Raw genomic sequence first — 15,222 nt, 5'->3', positions numbered from 1 at the left:
ATGAAATTTTCAGGGGAAGTCAGAAATCATACAACGACCATCTCATTAAATTTTCACAGTGATGTGGCTTATAGTCTGGATCCATGGCTTTAAGGATTTCCTTTTGCCAGATATAGCTGCCGACACGGCGTCACTATAGCATGAAAACAAGTGAACACTGTGTCAGTGACCTCCTGACCATCACATGATTGAGATCTTACGACAAATTGACTGTGATTTATCAGTTGGAAATCACACAAGGAACAAATGATTAAACTGTGGGGTGTTTCTGAGTCCCATCAATAACGGTGAAGCCTGTGATGTTTCAAAAAGCCTTTATGTACATTCAGCAGTCAGCCTTATTTTGAACACAAATTCACATTTTCTTCACTCCTTTCTTCGGGAAACACGATAAGAGCTTGTCCTCATTCCAACTAGGTGCTTCTAAGTTTAGACACATCCTTTGCTAGAAAATAACAGCATGGAACTGTTTTCTTTGATCTTTACTTGAATGGTCAGCAGGGTCTTCATCATGTCAAGAAACCTCTTCCAAGATAACCACTTCCTGTGCTGCTGGAAAAAATAAAAGCTCAAAACATTAAAAATGTTCCTTCAAAATAAAAGAATGGAAGGAACAGTGACTTTAACAGTAGCAGATAAAAGGATTGCCAAAAGTAATGAACTGATCAACTGACCTATATAAGAGTAATTTACACGCAATTCAGAATCCACACATAACATACATAATACATGCCTGGACTCAGCACAAGGTCATTTTTTATTAAATATTTCATCTGACAGAAATGATACGTCAGCTGAGCAGCCTTGGCGGAGTACTGCGCTCTCTGACTGCTTTTCTAGTTTAGTATGTCTTCCAAGATGTGACAAAAGTGTCATAGTTTAGTATGTCGTCGAAAATATGAAAAAAACGTCACCTGGAGAGGTCGCCGGTCTGTCGCAGGGATACATATACAGACAAACAATCACACCTACGGGCAAGTTAGAGTAGCCAATTGACCTCAGATTATTTTTGGACTGTGGGAGGAAGCCAGAGTGTCCGAAGAAAACCCACGCATGCACAGGGAGAACATGCAAACTCCATGCAGGAAGATCCCAGGACCACCCAAGGTTTTGAAACGGGTATCTTCTTGCTACAAGATGAAAGTGCTAACCACTACACCACTGTGCAGCCCCGTGGTAAAAACATGCCACATGATTAAATAATGTAAACGAGGCCGTGAAAGACACTACAGAGCAGCAAAGAAGTCATGGGCGTCTGTATAGCTTAATGGGTTAAGCGGGCGACCTATGTATAAGGGCTGGCTGGTATGTCGTCCAAAAATGGACAAAAAACATAATTTCTTCTCCAAAAACTGACAAAAAAAATGATAGTTTAGTACGTCTTCCGAAAAAGTCATAGTATAGTATATCGTCCAAAAATGGACAAAAACGTCATAGTTTAGTATGTCGGCCGAAAATGGACAAAAAAACGTCATAGTTTAGTATGTTGTCCAAAAATGGACAAAACAACGTCATAGTTTCGTATGTTGTTCGAAAATGGACAAAAACGTCATAGTTTAGTATGTCATCCGAAAATGCACAAAAAATAATTTCTTTCCTGAAAATGGACAAAAATGTCATAGTTTAGTATGTCGTCCAAAATTGGGCAAAAAACGTCATAGTTTAGTATGTCGTCCAAAATTGGGCAAAAAACGTCATAGTTTAGTATGTCATCCGAAAATGCACAAAAAACAATTTCTTTTCCGAAAATGGACAAAAATGTCATAGTTTAGTACGTCGTCCAAAAAATGGACAAAAACATCATAGTTTAGTATGTCGTCCGAAAACGGACAAAAAAACGTCTTAGTTTAGTATGTCGTCCGAAAATGGACAAAAACATCATAGTTTAGTATGTTGTCCAAAAATGCACAAAAAACAATTTCTTATCCGAAAATGTCCAAAAATGTCATAGTTTAGTATGTCGTCAAAAAATGGACAAAAATGTCATAGTTTAGTATGTCGTCCGAAAATGGACAAAAAAACGTCATAGTTTAGTATGTCGTCCAAAAATGGACAAAAACAGCATAGTTTAGTATGTTGTCCAAAAATGGACAAAAAACAATTTCTTTCTTGAAAATGGACAAAAATGTCATTTTGTCGTCCAAAATTGGGCAAAAAACGTCATAGTTTAGTATGTCGTCTGAAAATGGACAAAAACATCATAGTTTAGTATGTCGTCCGAAAATGGACAAAAAAACGTCGCAGTTTAGTATGTCGTCCAAAAATGGACAAAAACATCATAGTTTAGTATGTCATCCAAAAATGGACAAAAAAAGTCATAGTTTAGTATGTCGTCAAAAAATGGACAAAAATGTCATAGTTTAGTATGTCGTCCGAAAATGGACAAAAAAACGTCTTAGTTTAGTATGTCGTCCAAAAATGGACAAAAACATCATAGTTTAGTATGTTGTCCAAAAATGCACAAAAAACAATTTCTTATCCGAAAATGGACAAAAATGTCATAGTTTAGTATGTCGTCAAAAAAATGGACAAAAACATCATAGTTTAGTATGTCATCCAAAAATGGACAAAAACGTCATAGTTTAGTATGTCATCCAAAAATGGACAAAAAAATGTCTTAGTTTAGTATGTCGTCCGAAAATGGACAAAAACGTCATAGTTTAATATGTCATCCGAAAATGCACAAAAAACAATTTCTTTTCCGAAAATGGACAAAAATGTCATAGTTTAGCATGTCGTCCAAAAAATGGACAAAAAAGTCATAGTTTAGTATGTAGTCCAAAAATGGACGAAAACATCATAGTTTAGTATGTTGTCCAAAAATGGACAAAAAAACGTCATAGTTTAGTATGTCATTCAAAAATGGACAAAAACGTCATACTTTAGTATGTCGTCCGAAAATGGACAAAAACGTCATAGTTTAGTATGTCATCCAAAAATGCACAAAAAATAATTTCTTTCCTGAAAATGGACAAAAATGTCATAGTTTAGTATGTCGTCCAAAAAATGGACAAAAACGTCATAGTTTAGTATGTCGTCCAAAAATGGACAACAACATCATAGTTTAGTATGTCGTCCAAAAATGCACAAAAAACAATTTCTTTTACGAAAATGGACAAAAATGTCATAGTTTAGTATGTCGTCAAAAAAATGGACAAAAACATCATAGTTTAGTATGTTGTCCAAAAATGCACAAAAAACAATTTCTTTTCCGAAAATGGACAAAAATATCATAGTTTAGTATGTCGTCCAAAATTGGGCAAAAAACGTCATAGTTTAGTATGTCGTCCGAAAATGGACAAAAACGTCATAGTTTAGTATGTCATCCAAAAATGGACAAAAACGTCATAGTTTAGAATGTCATTCGAAAATGGACAAAAACATCATAGTTTAGTATGTCATCCGAAAATGCACAAAAAACAATTTCTTTACCGGAAATGGACAAAAATGTCATAGTTTAGTATGTCGTCAAAAAAATGGACAAAAACATCATAGTTTAGGATGTCGGCCGAAAATGGACAAAAAAAACGTCATAGTTTAGTATGTTGTCCAAAAATGGACAAAACAATGTCTTAGTTTAGTATGTTGTCCAAAAATGGACAAAACAATGTCATAGTTTAGTATATCGTCCGAAAATGGACAAAAACATCATAGTTTAGTATGCCATCCGAAAATGCACAAAAAATAATTTCTTTCCTGAAAATGGACAAAAACGTCATAATTTAGTATGTCATCCGAAAATGCACAAAAAACAATTTCTTTTCCGAAAATGGACAAAAATGTCATAGTTTAGTATGTCGTCCAAAAAATGGACAAAAACATCATAGTTTAGTATGTCGTCAAAAAATGGACAAAAATGTCATAGTTTAGTATGTTGTCCGAAAATGGACAAAAACATCATAGCTTAGTATGTTGTCCAAAAATGCACAAAAAACTATTTCTTATCCGAAAATGGACAAAAATGTCATAGTTTAGTATGTCGTCAAAAAATGGACAAAAACGTCATAGTTTAGTATGTCATCCAAAAATGAACAAAAAAATGTCATAGTTTAGTATGTCGTCCAAAAAATGGACAAAAACATCATAGTTTAGTATGTTGTCCAAAAATGGACAAAAAAACGTCATAGTTTAGTATGTCATCCGAAAATGCACAAAAAACTATTTCTTTTCTGAAAATGGACAAAAATGTCATAGTTTAGTATGTCGTCCAAAATTGGGCAAAAAGCTTCATAGTTTAGTATGTCGTCTGAAAATGGGCAAAAACGTCATAGTTTAGTATGTCATCTGAAAATTGATTAAAAACGTCATAGTTTTGTATGTCGTCTGAAAATGGACAAAAAACGTCATAGTATAGTATGTCGTCCAAAAAAATGGACAAAAATGTCATAGTTTAGTATGTCATCCAAAAATGGACAAAAAATGTCATAGTCTAGTATGTCGTCCGAAACTGGACAAAAAAAGTCATAGATTAGTATGTCATTCGAAAATGGACAAAAAAATGTCATAGTTTAGTATGTCGTCCGAAACTGGACAAAAAACATCAGAGTTTAGTATGTCGTCTGAAAATGGACAAAAAACGTCATAGTATAGTATGTCGTCTGAAAATGGACAAAAACATCATAGTTTAGTATGTCGTCAAAAAACGGACAAAAATGTCATAGTTCAGTATGTCGTCCGAAAATGGACAAAAACATCATAGTTTAGTATGTCATCCAAAAATGGACAAAAAACAATTTCTTTTCCGAAAATGGACAAAAATGTCATAGTTTAGTATGTCGTCTGAAAATGGACAAAAAGGTCATAGTTTAGTATGTTGTCCAAAAATGGACAAAAAACGTCACAGTTTAGTTTGTCGTCCGAAAATTGACAAAAATGTCATAGTTTAGTATGTCGTCCAAAAATGGACAAAAAAACGTCATAGTTTAGTATATCGTCTGAAAATGGACAAAAAGCATCAGAGTCTAGTTTGTATGTGGATACAAATGGGATTTTCTAACATGTGGTAAAAACATGTCAAATGATTAAACAATGTAAAGAAGGCTGTGAAAGACACTACAGAGCCATTTCTTTGAAAAGTTAAGTCACAGGTGTCTGTATAGCTCAATGGGTTAAGCGAGTGACCGATGTACAAAGGATGGTCTCAACACAGTGGCCCAGGTTCGATTCCTGCTCGTGGCCCTTTGCTGCATGTCTTCCATTGACTCCATTCCCTGTCTTTACTTCACTAAGCCCATCAATAAAAAAAATTCATAGAGAAACAAAAAATCATCATGAATCTCGTCGAAAAAAAGGCCTTAGTATACTGTGTCGAGAAAAAAGGTGATTCTTTCAACATGTTGTGAAAGCATGCCATATGAAGAAATAATGTAAAGGAGGCCGTGAAAATCACTACAGAGCAGATTTCTTTGAATAAAAAATCCTTTCGAATTTTGTCCACAAGAAAACGCCATAGTATCGTTTAGTATGTTGTCTGAAAATGGGGAAAAAAATAAATGTATATGTCGTCGGAAAATGGACAAGAAACATCATAGTTTAGTATGTCGTCTGAAAATGGAAAAAAACGTCATAGTTTAGTATGTCGTCCGAAAATGGACAAAGAGCATCATAGTTTAGTTTGTCGTCCGAAAATGGCCAAAAAACATCATAGTTTAGTATGTCGTCTGAAAATGGACAAAAAATGTCATAGTATAGTATGTCGTCTGAAAATGGACAGAAATGTCATAGTTTAGTATGTCGTCCAAAAATGGACAAAAACATCATAGTTTAGTATGTCATCCAAAAATGGACAAAAACATCATAGTTTAGTATGTCGTCCAAAAATGGACAAAAACATCATAGTTTAGTATGTCATCCAAAAATGGACAAAAACATCATAGTTTAGTATGTCGTCCAAAAATGGACAAAAACATCATAGTTTAGTATATTGTCTGAAAATGGACAAAAAGCATCAGAGTCGAGTTTGTATGTGGATACAAATGGGATTTTCTAACGTGGTAAAAACATGCCAAATGATGAAACAATGTAAAGAAGGCTGTGAAAGACACTATAGAGCCATTTCTTTGAAAAGTTAATTCACAGGCGTCTGTATAGCTCAACGGGTTAAGCGAGTGACCTATGTACAAGGGATGGTCTCAACACAGTGGCCCAGGTTCGATTCCTGCTCGTGGCCCTTTGCTGCATGTCTTCCATTGACTCCCATTCCCTGTCTTTACTTCACTAAGCCCATCAATAAAAAAAAAATTCATAGAGAAACAAAAAATCATCATGAATCTCGTCGAAAAAAACGCCTTAGTATACTGTGTCAAAAAAAAGGTGATTTTTTCAACATGTTGTAAAAGCATGCCATATGAAGAAATAATGGAAAGGAGGCTGTGAAAATCACTACAGAGCAGATTTCTTTGAATAAAAAATCCTTACGAATTTTGTCCACAAAAAAACGCCATAGTATAGTTTAGTATGTTGTCTGAAAATGGAAAAAAAATATAAATTTATATGTCATCCGAAAATGGACAAAAAGCGTCATAGTTTAGTATGTCGTCCGAAAATGGCCAAAAAACATCATAGTTTTGTATGTCATCTGAAAATGGACAAAAAACATCAATGTTTAGTATGTCGTCTGAAAATGACCAAAAAAACGTCATAGCTCTGTTTGTTGTACAAAAATGGAAAAAAATGTCAGAGCTTAGTTTGTCGTCCAAAAATGGACAAAAAACGTCATAGTTTAGTATGTCGTCTTAAAATGGACAAAAAAACGTCATCGTATAGTATGTCGTCCGAAACTGGACAAAAAAAGTCATAGTTTAGTATGTCGTCCAAAAATGGACAAAAAACATCATAGTTTAGTATGTCATCCGAAAATGGACAAAAAATGTCATAGTATAGTATGTCGTCTGAAAATGGACAGAAATGTCATAGTTTAGTATGTCGTCCAAAAATGGACAAAAACATCATAGTTTAGTATGTCATCCAAAAATGGACAAAAACATCATAGTTTAGTATGTCGTCCAAAAATGGACAAAAACATCATAGTTTAGTATGTCATCCAAAAATGGACAAAAACATCATAGTTTAGTATGTCGTCCAAAAATGGACAAAAACATCATAGTTTAGTATATCGTCTGAAAATGGACAAAAAGCATCAGAGTCGAGTTTGTATGTGGATACAAATGGGATTTTCTAACGTGGTAAAAACATGCCAAATGATGAAACAATGTAAAGAAGGCTGTGAAAGACACTATAGAGCCATTTCTTTGAAAAGTTAATTCACAGGCGTCTGTATAGCTCAACGGGTTAAGCGAGTGACCTATGTACAAGGGATGGTCTCAACACAGTGGCCCAGGTTCGATTCCTGCTCGTGGCCCTTTGCTGCATGTCTTCCATTGACTCCCATTCCCTGTCTTTACTTCACTAAGCCCATCAATAAAAAAAAAATTCATAGAGAAACAAAAAATCATCATGAATCTCGTCGAAAAAAACGCCTTAGTATACTGTGTCAAAAAAAAGGTGATTTTTTCAACATGTTGTAAAAGCATGCCATATGAAGAAATAATGGAAAGGAGGCTGTGAAAATCACTACAGAGCAGATTTCTTTGAATAAAAAATCCTTACGAATTTTGTCCACAAAAAAACGCCATAGTATAGTTTAGTATGTTGTCTGAAAATGGAAAAAAAATATAAATTTATATGTCATCCGAAAATGGACAAAAAGCGTCATAGTTTAGTATGTCGTCCGAAAATGGCCAAAAAACATCATAGTTTAGTATGTCATCTGAAAATGGACAAAAAACATCAATGTTTAGTATGTCGTCTGAAAATGACCAAAAAAACGTCATAGCTCTGTTTGTTGTACAAAAATGGAAAAAAATGTCAGAGCTTAGTTTGTCGTCCAAAAATGGACAAAAAACGTCATAGTTTAGTATGTCGTCTTAAAATGGACAAAAAAACGTCATCGTATAGTATGTCGTCCGAAACTGGACAAAAAAAGTCATAGTTTAGTATGTCGTCCAAAAATGGACAAAAACGTCATAGTTTAGTATGTCGTCCAAAAATGGACAAAAACATCATAGTTCAGTATGTCGTCCGAAACTGGACAAACAAAGTCATAGTTTAGTATGTCGTCCAAAAATGGACAAAAAACATCATAGTTTAGTATGTCATCCGAAAATGGACAAAAACGTCATAGTTTAGTATGTCGTCAAAAAATGGACAAAAACGTCATAGTTTAGTATGTCATCCAAAAATGAACAAAAAAATGTCATAGTTTAGTATTTCGTCCAAAAAATGGACAAAAATGTCATAGTTTAGTATGTCGTCCAAAAATGGACAAAAACATCATAGTTCAGTATGTCGTCCGAAACTGGACAAAAAAAGTCATAGTTTAGTATGTCGTCCAAAAATAGACAAAAAACATCATAGTTTAGTATGTCGTCCAGAAATGGACAAAAAACATCATAGTTTAGTATGTCGTCCAGAAATGGCCAAAAAACATCATAGTTTAGTATGTCATCTGAAAATGGACAAAAAACATCATGGTTTAGTATGTCGTCTGAAAATGACCAAAAAAACGTCATAGCTCTGTTTGTTGTACAAAAATGGAAAAAAACGTCAGAGCTTAGTTTGTCGTCCAAAAATGGACAAAAAACGTCATAGTTTAGTATGTCGTCTTAAAATGGACAAAAAAACGTCATCGTATAGTATGTCGTCCGAAACTGGACAAAAAACGTCATAGTTTATTATGTCATTCGAAAATGGGCAAAAAATGTCATAGTTTAGTATGTCGTCCGAAACTGGACAAAAAAAGTCATAGTTTAGTATGTCGTCCAAAAATGGACAAAAAACATCATAGTTTAGTATGTCATCCGAAAATGGACAAAAACGTCATAGTTTAGTATGTCGTCCAAAAATAGACAAAAAACATCATAGTTTAGTATGTCGTCAGAATAATGGACAAAAATGTAATAGTTTAGTATGTCATCTGAAAATTGATTAAAAACGTCATAGTTTTGTATGTCGTCTGAAAATGGACAAAAAACGTCTTAGTATAGTATGTCGTCCAAAAAAATGGACAAAAATGTCATAGTTTAGTATGTCGTCCAAAAATGGACAAAAACATCATAGTTCAGTATGTCGTCCGAAACTGGACAAACAAAGTCATAGTTTAGTATGTCGTCCAAAAATGGACAAAAAACATCATAGTTTAGTATGTCATCCGAAAATGGACAAAAACGTCATAGTTTAGTATGTCGTCAAAAAATGGACAAAAACGTCATAGTTTAGTATGTCATCCAAAAATGAACAAAAAAATGTCATAGTTTAGTATTTCGTCCAAAAAATGGACAAAAATGTCATAGTTTAGTATGTCGTCCAAAAATGGACAAAAACATCATAGTTCAGTATGTCGTCCGAAACTGGACAAAAAAAGTCATAGTTTAGTATGTCGTCCAAAAATAGACAAAAAACATCATAGTTTAGTATGTCGTCCAGAAATGGACAAAAAACATCATAGTTTAGTATGTCGTCCAGAAATGGCCAAAAAACATCATAGTTTAGTATGTCATCTGAAAATGGACAAAAAACATCATGGTTTAGTATGTCGTCTGAAAATGACCAAAAAAACGTCATAGCTCTGTTTGTTGTACAAAAATGGAAAAAAACGTCAGAGCTTAGTTTGTCGTCCAAAAATGGACAAAAAACGTCATAGTTTAGTATGTCGTCTTAAAATGGACAAAAAAACGTCATCGTATAGTATGTCGTCCGAAACTGGACAAAAAACGTCATAGTTTATTATGTCATTCGAAAATGGGCAAAAAATGTCATAGTTTAGTATGTCGTCCGAAACTGGACAAAAAAAGTCATAGTTTAGTATGTCGTCCAAAAATGGACAAAAAACATCATAGTTTAGTATGTCATCCGAAAATGGACAAAAACGTCATAGTTTAGTATGTCGTCCAAAAATAGACAAAAAACATCATAGTTTAGTATGTCGTCAGAATAATGGACAAAAATGTAATAGTTTAGTATGTCATCTGAAAATTGATTAAAAACGTCATAGTTTTGTATGTCGTCTGAAAATGGACAAAAAACGTCTTAGTATAGTATGTCGTCCAAAAAAATGGACAAAAATGTCATAGTTTAGTATGTCATCCAAAAATGGACAAAAAATGTCATAGTCTAGTATGTCGTCCGAAACTGGACAAAAAAAGTCATAGTTTAGTATGTCATTCGAAAATGGACAAAAAAATGTCATAGTTTAGTATGTCGTCCGAAACTGGACAAAAAAAGTCATAGTTTAGTATGTCGTCCAAAAATGGACAAAAACGTCATAATTTAGTATGTCGTCCAAATAATGGACAAAAATGTAATAGTTTAGTATGTCATTCGAAAATGGAAAAAAAACGTCATAGTGTAGTATGTCGTCTGAAAGTGGACAAAAAAAACGTCATAGTATAGTATGTCGTCCAAATAATGGACAAAAATGTAATAGTTTAGTATGTCATTCGAAAATGGACAAAAAACGTCATAGTTTAGTATGTCATTCGAAAATGGACAAAAAAAGTCATAGTTTAGTATGTCATTCGAAAATGGACAAAAAAAGTCATAGTTTAGTATGTCGTCTCAACATGGACAAAAAACATCAGAGTCTAGTTTGTATGTGGACACAAATGGGATTTTCTAACGTGGTAAAAACATGCCAAATGATTAAATAACGTAAAGGAGGCTGTGAAAGACACTACAGAGCCATTTCTTTGGAAAATTAAGTCACGGGCGTCTGTATAGCTCAACGGGTTAAGCGAGTGACCTATGTACAAGGGATGGTCTCAACACAGTGGCCCAGGTTTGATTCCTGCTCGTGGCCCTTTGCTGCATGTCTTCCATTGACTCCCATTCCCTGTCTTTACTTCACTAAGCCCATCAATAAAAAAAAAATTCATAGAGAAACAAAAAATCATCATGAATCTCGTCGAAAAAAACGCCTTAGTATACTGTGTCAAAAAAAAGGTGATTTTTTCAACATGTTGTAAAAGCATGCCATATGAAGAAATAATGGAAAGGAGGCTGTGAAAATCACTACAGAGCAGATTTCTTTGAATAAAAAATCCTTACGAATTTTGTCCACAAAAAAACGCCATAGTATAGTTTAGTATGTTGTCTGAAAATGGAAAAAAATATAAATTTATATGTCATCCGAAAATGGACAAAAAGCGTCATAGTTTAGCATGTCGTCCAAAAGTGGCCAAAAAACATCATAGTTTAGTATGTCATCTGAAAATGGACAAAAAACATCATGGTTTAGTATGTCGTCTGAAAATGACCAAAAAACGTCATAGCTCTGTTTGTCGTACAAAAATGGAAAAAAACGTCAGAGCTTAGTTTGTCGTCCAAAAATGGACAAAAAACGTCATAGTTTAGTATGTCGTCTTAAAATGGACAAAAAAACGTCATCGTATAGTATGTCATCCGAAACTGGACAAAAAACGTCATAGTTTATTATGTCATTCGAAAATGGACAAAAAATGTCATAGTTTAGTATGTCGTCCGAAACTGGACAAAAAAAGTCATAGTTTAGTATGTCGTCCAAAAATGGACAAAAAACATCATAGTTTAGTATGTCATCCAAAAATGAACAAAAAAATGTCATAGTTTAGTATGTCATCCGAAAATGGACAAAAACGTCATAGTTTAGTATGTCGTCAAAAAATGGACAAAAACGTCATAGTTTAGTATGTCATCCAAAAATGAACAAAAAAATGTCATAGTTTAGTATGTCATCCGAAAATGGACAAAAACGTCATAGTTTAGTATGTCGTCAAAAAATGGACAAAAACGTCATAGTTTAGTATGTCATCCAAAAATGAACAAAAAAATGTCATAGTTTAGTATGTCGTCCAAAAAATGGACAAAAATGTCATAGTTTAGTATGTCGTCCAAAAATGGACAAAAACATCATAGTTCAGTATGTTGTCCGAAACTGGACAAAAAAAGTCATAGTTTAGTATGTCGTCCGAAAATGGCCAAAAACATCATAGTTTAGTATGTCGTCCGAAAATGGACAAAAAATGTCATCGTCTAGTATGTCGTCCGAAACTGGACAAAAAAAGTCATAGTTTAGTATGTCGTCCAAAAATCGACTAAAATGTCATAGTTTAGTATGTCGTCCGAATATAGCCAAAAACATCATAGTTTAGTATGTCATCCGAAAATGCACAAAAAACAATTTCTTTTCCGAAAATGGACAAAAATATCATAGTTTAGTATGTCGTCCAAAAATGGACATAAAACGTCCATGTTTAGTATGTCGTCTGAAAATGGACGAAAAACATCATAGTTTAGTATGATGGACAAAAACATCATAGTTTTAGTATGTGGTCTGAAAATGGACAAAAAACATAATTTTTCTCCAACAATGCACAAAAACGTTATAGTTTAGTATGTCGTCCAAAAATGGACAAAAACATCATAGTATAGTATATCGTCTGAAAATGGACAAAAAATGTTTTTTCTTCTCCGAAAATGGACAAAAGCGTCATAGTTTAGCATGTCGTCCGAAAATGGACAAAAAACGTTGTAGCTTAGTTTGTCATCCGAAAATGGACAAGAAACATCATTTCTTCATGCCATATGATGAAATGATGTAAAGGAGGCTGTGAAAAACACTATAGAGCAGATTTCTTTGAATAAAAAATCATCATGAATTTTATCCAAAAAAAACGCCATAGTATAGTTTAGTATGTCGTCTGAAAATAGAAAAAAAAAGGCCATAAATTTATACACACGTGGACAAAATTGTTGGTACCCCTCAGTTAAAGAAGGAAAAACCCACAATTCTCACTGAAATCACTTGAAACTCACAAAAGTAACAATAAATAAAAATTTATTGAAAATTAAATAATCAAAAACAGCCATTACTTTTGAATTGTTGATTAACATAATTATTTAAAAAAACAAACTAATGAAACAGGCCTGGACAAAAATGATGGTACCTCTATAAAAGATTGAAAACTATTTGACCAGAGTGACATGATTAACTCAGGTGTGTCATTTAATTGACATCACAGGTGTTTCCAAACTCATAATCAATCAGTCTGCCTATTTAAAGGGAGACAAGTAGTCACCCTGCTGTTTGGTGAAAAGGTGTGTACCACACTGAACATGGACAACAGAAAGCGAAGGAGAGAATTGTCCCAGGACATCCGAAAAAAAATATAGACAAACATCTTAAAGGTAAAGGCTATAAGACCATCTCTAAACAGCTTGAAGTTCCTGTGACAACAGTGGCTCATATTATTCAGAAGTTCAAGACCCACGGGACAGTAGCCAACCTCCCTGGACGTGGCCGCAAGAGGAAAATTGATGACAAATTGAAGAGACGGATCGTTGGAATTGTATCCAAAGAGCCCAGAGCAACCTCCAAAGAAATTAAAGGTGAACTCCAAGGCCAAGGTACATCAGTGTCAGATCGCACCATTCGTCGTTGTTTGAGCCAAAGTGGACTTCATGGGAGACGACCAAGGAGGACACCACTGCTGAAAAAAACTCATAAAAAAGCCAGACTGGAATTTGCAAAAATGCATGTTGACAAGCCACAAAGCTTCTGGGAGAATGTCCTTTGGACAGATGAGACCAAACTGGAGCTTTTTGGTAAGGCACATCAACTCTATATTCATAGACTCAAAAACCAAGCATACGAAGAAAAGAACACTGTCCCTACGGTGAAACATGGAGGAGGCTCAGTAATGTTTTGGGGCTGCTTTGCTGCATCTGGCACAGGGTGTCTTGAAAGTGTGCAAGGTACGATGAAATCTGAAGACTATCAAGGCATTCTGGAGAGAAATGTGCTGCCTAGTGTCAGAAAGCTTGGTCTCAGTCGCAGGTCATGGGTCTTCCAACAGGACAACGATCCAAAACACACAGCCAAAAACACCCAAGAATGGCTGAGAGAAAAGCGTTGGACTATTCTAAAGTGGCCTTCTATGAGCCCAGATCTGAATCCCATTGAACATATGTGGAAGGAGCTGAAACATGCCATTTGGAGAAGACACCCATCAAACCTGAGACAACTGGAGCTGTTTGCTCATGAGGAGTGGGCCAAAATACCTGTTGACAGCTGCAGAACGCTCATTGACAAATACAGAAATCGTTTAATTGCAGTGATTGCCTCAAAAGGTTGTGCAACAAAATATTAAGTTATGGGTACCATCATTTTTGTCCAGCCCTATTTCATTAGTTTGTTTTTTTAAATAATTATGTTAATCAACAATTCAAAAGTGATGGCTGTTTTTGATTATTTAATTTTCAATAAATTTTTATTTATTGTTACTTTTGTGAGTTTCAAGTGATTTCAGTGAGAATTGTGGGTTTTTCCTTCTTTAACTGAGGGGTACCAACAATTTTGTCCACGTGTGTATGTAGTCAGAAAATGGACAAGAAACATCACAGTTTAGTATGTAGCCCGAAAATGGACAAAAAACATACTTTAGTATGTCGTCCGAAAATGGACAAAGAACATCATAGTTTAGTTTGTATGTGGAAACAAAGGCGATTTTTTCAACGTGGTAAAAACATGCCATATGATGAAATAACGTAAAGGAGGCTGTGAAAAACACTACAGAGCAGTTTTCTTTGAAAAAAAGAATACATGAGTACCTGTATGGTGGAGTAGGTTAAGCAGGTGACCCTTGTATAGGACCTGGTCCTGATGCAGGTTCGATTCCTATTGTGGCCTTTTGCTGCATGTCTTCCCCCGACTCTTCTCCCCCATTTCCTGTCTCTCCTTCACTATGCCTATCAATGAAAGTCCAACAAAAATAATATATAGAGAAAAAAGACACCACCCTTGCTCTTCCTGTTTTCCATCTTTCAATCACCTCTGACCTTATGCACGGACGTGTTGCATACTATACAGTTATGCCCTGCATTGGGAGTTATGCCCCGTCTTTTCAGTTGAGGCAAAGTACATTTTGAAGTATACTCATATCTGATACCAGGTGTTCTTTTGCAAATTATGCAAATTTACCGAAATGGCATGCATTTCATATCAGTATTGTTTTTGCAGTTCCGTTTTCAGCTTTCGTCCTGCAGCTAGAAGATCCTTGGTTCACATCCTGGCCTTCCCAGGATCTTTCTGCATGGAGTTTGCATGTTTTCCGTGTGCATTATTGGGCTTTCTCCAAGTACTCCGGCTTCCTCCCACAGTCCATAAACATACTCGCTCTAAATTATCCA

Source organism: Acanthochromis polyacanthus, chromosome 3 (assembly GCF_021347895.1).
Source record: "Acanthochromis polyacanthus isolate Apoly-LR-REF ecotype Palm Island chromosome 3, KAUST_Apoly_ChrSc, whole genome shotgun sequence".
Taxonomy (NCBI): Eukaryota; Metazoa; Chordata; class Actinopteri; family Pomacentridae; genus Acanthochromis; species Acanthochromis polyacanthus.
This window is presented reverse-complemented; position numbering follows the sequence as displayed.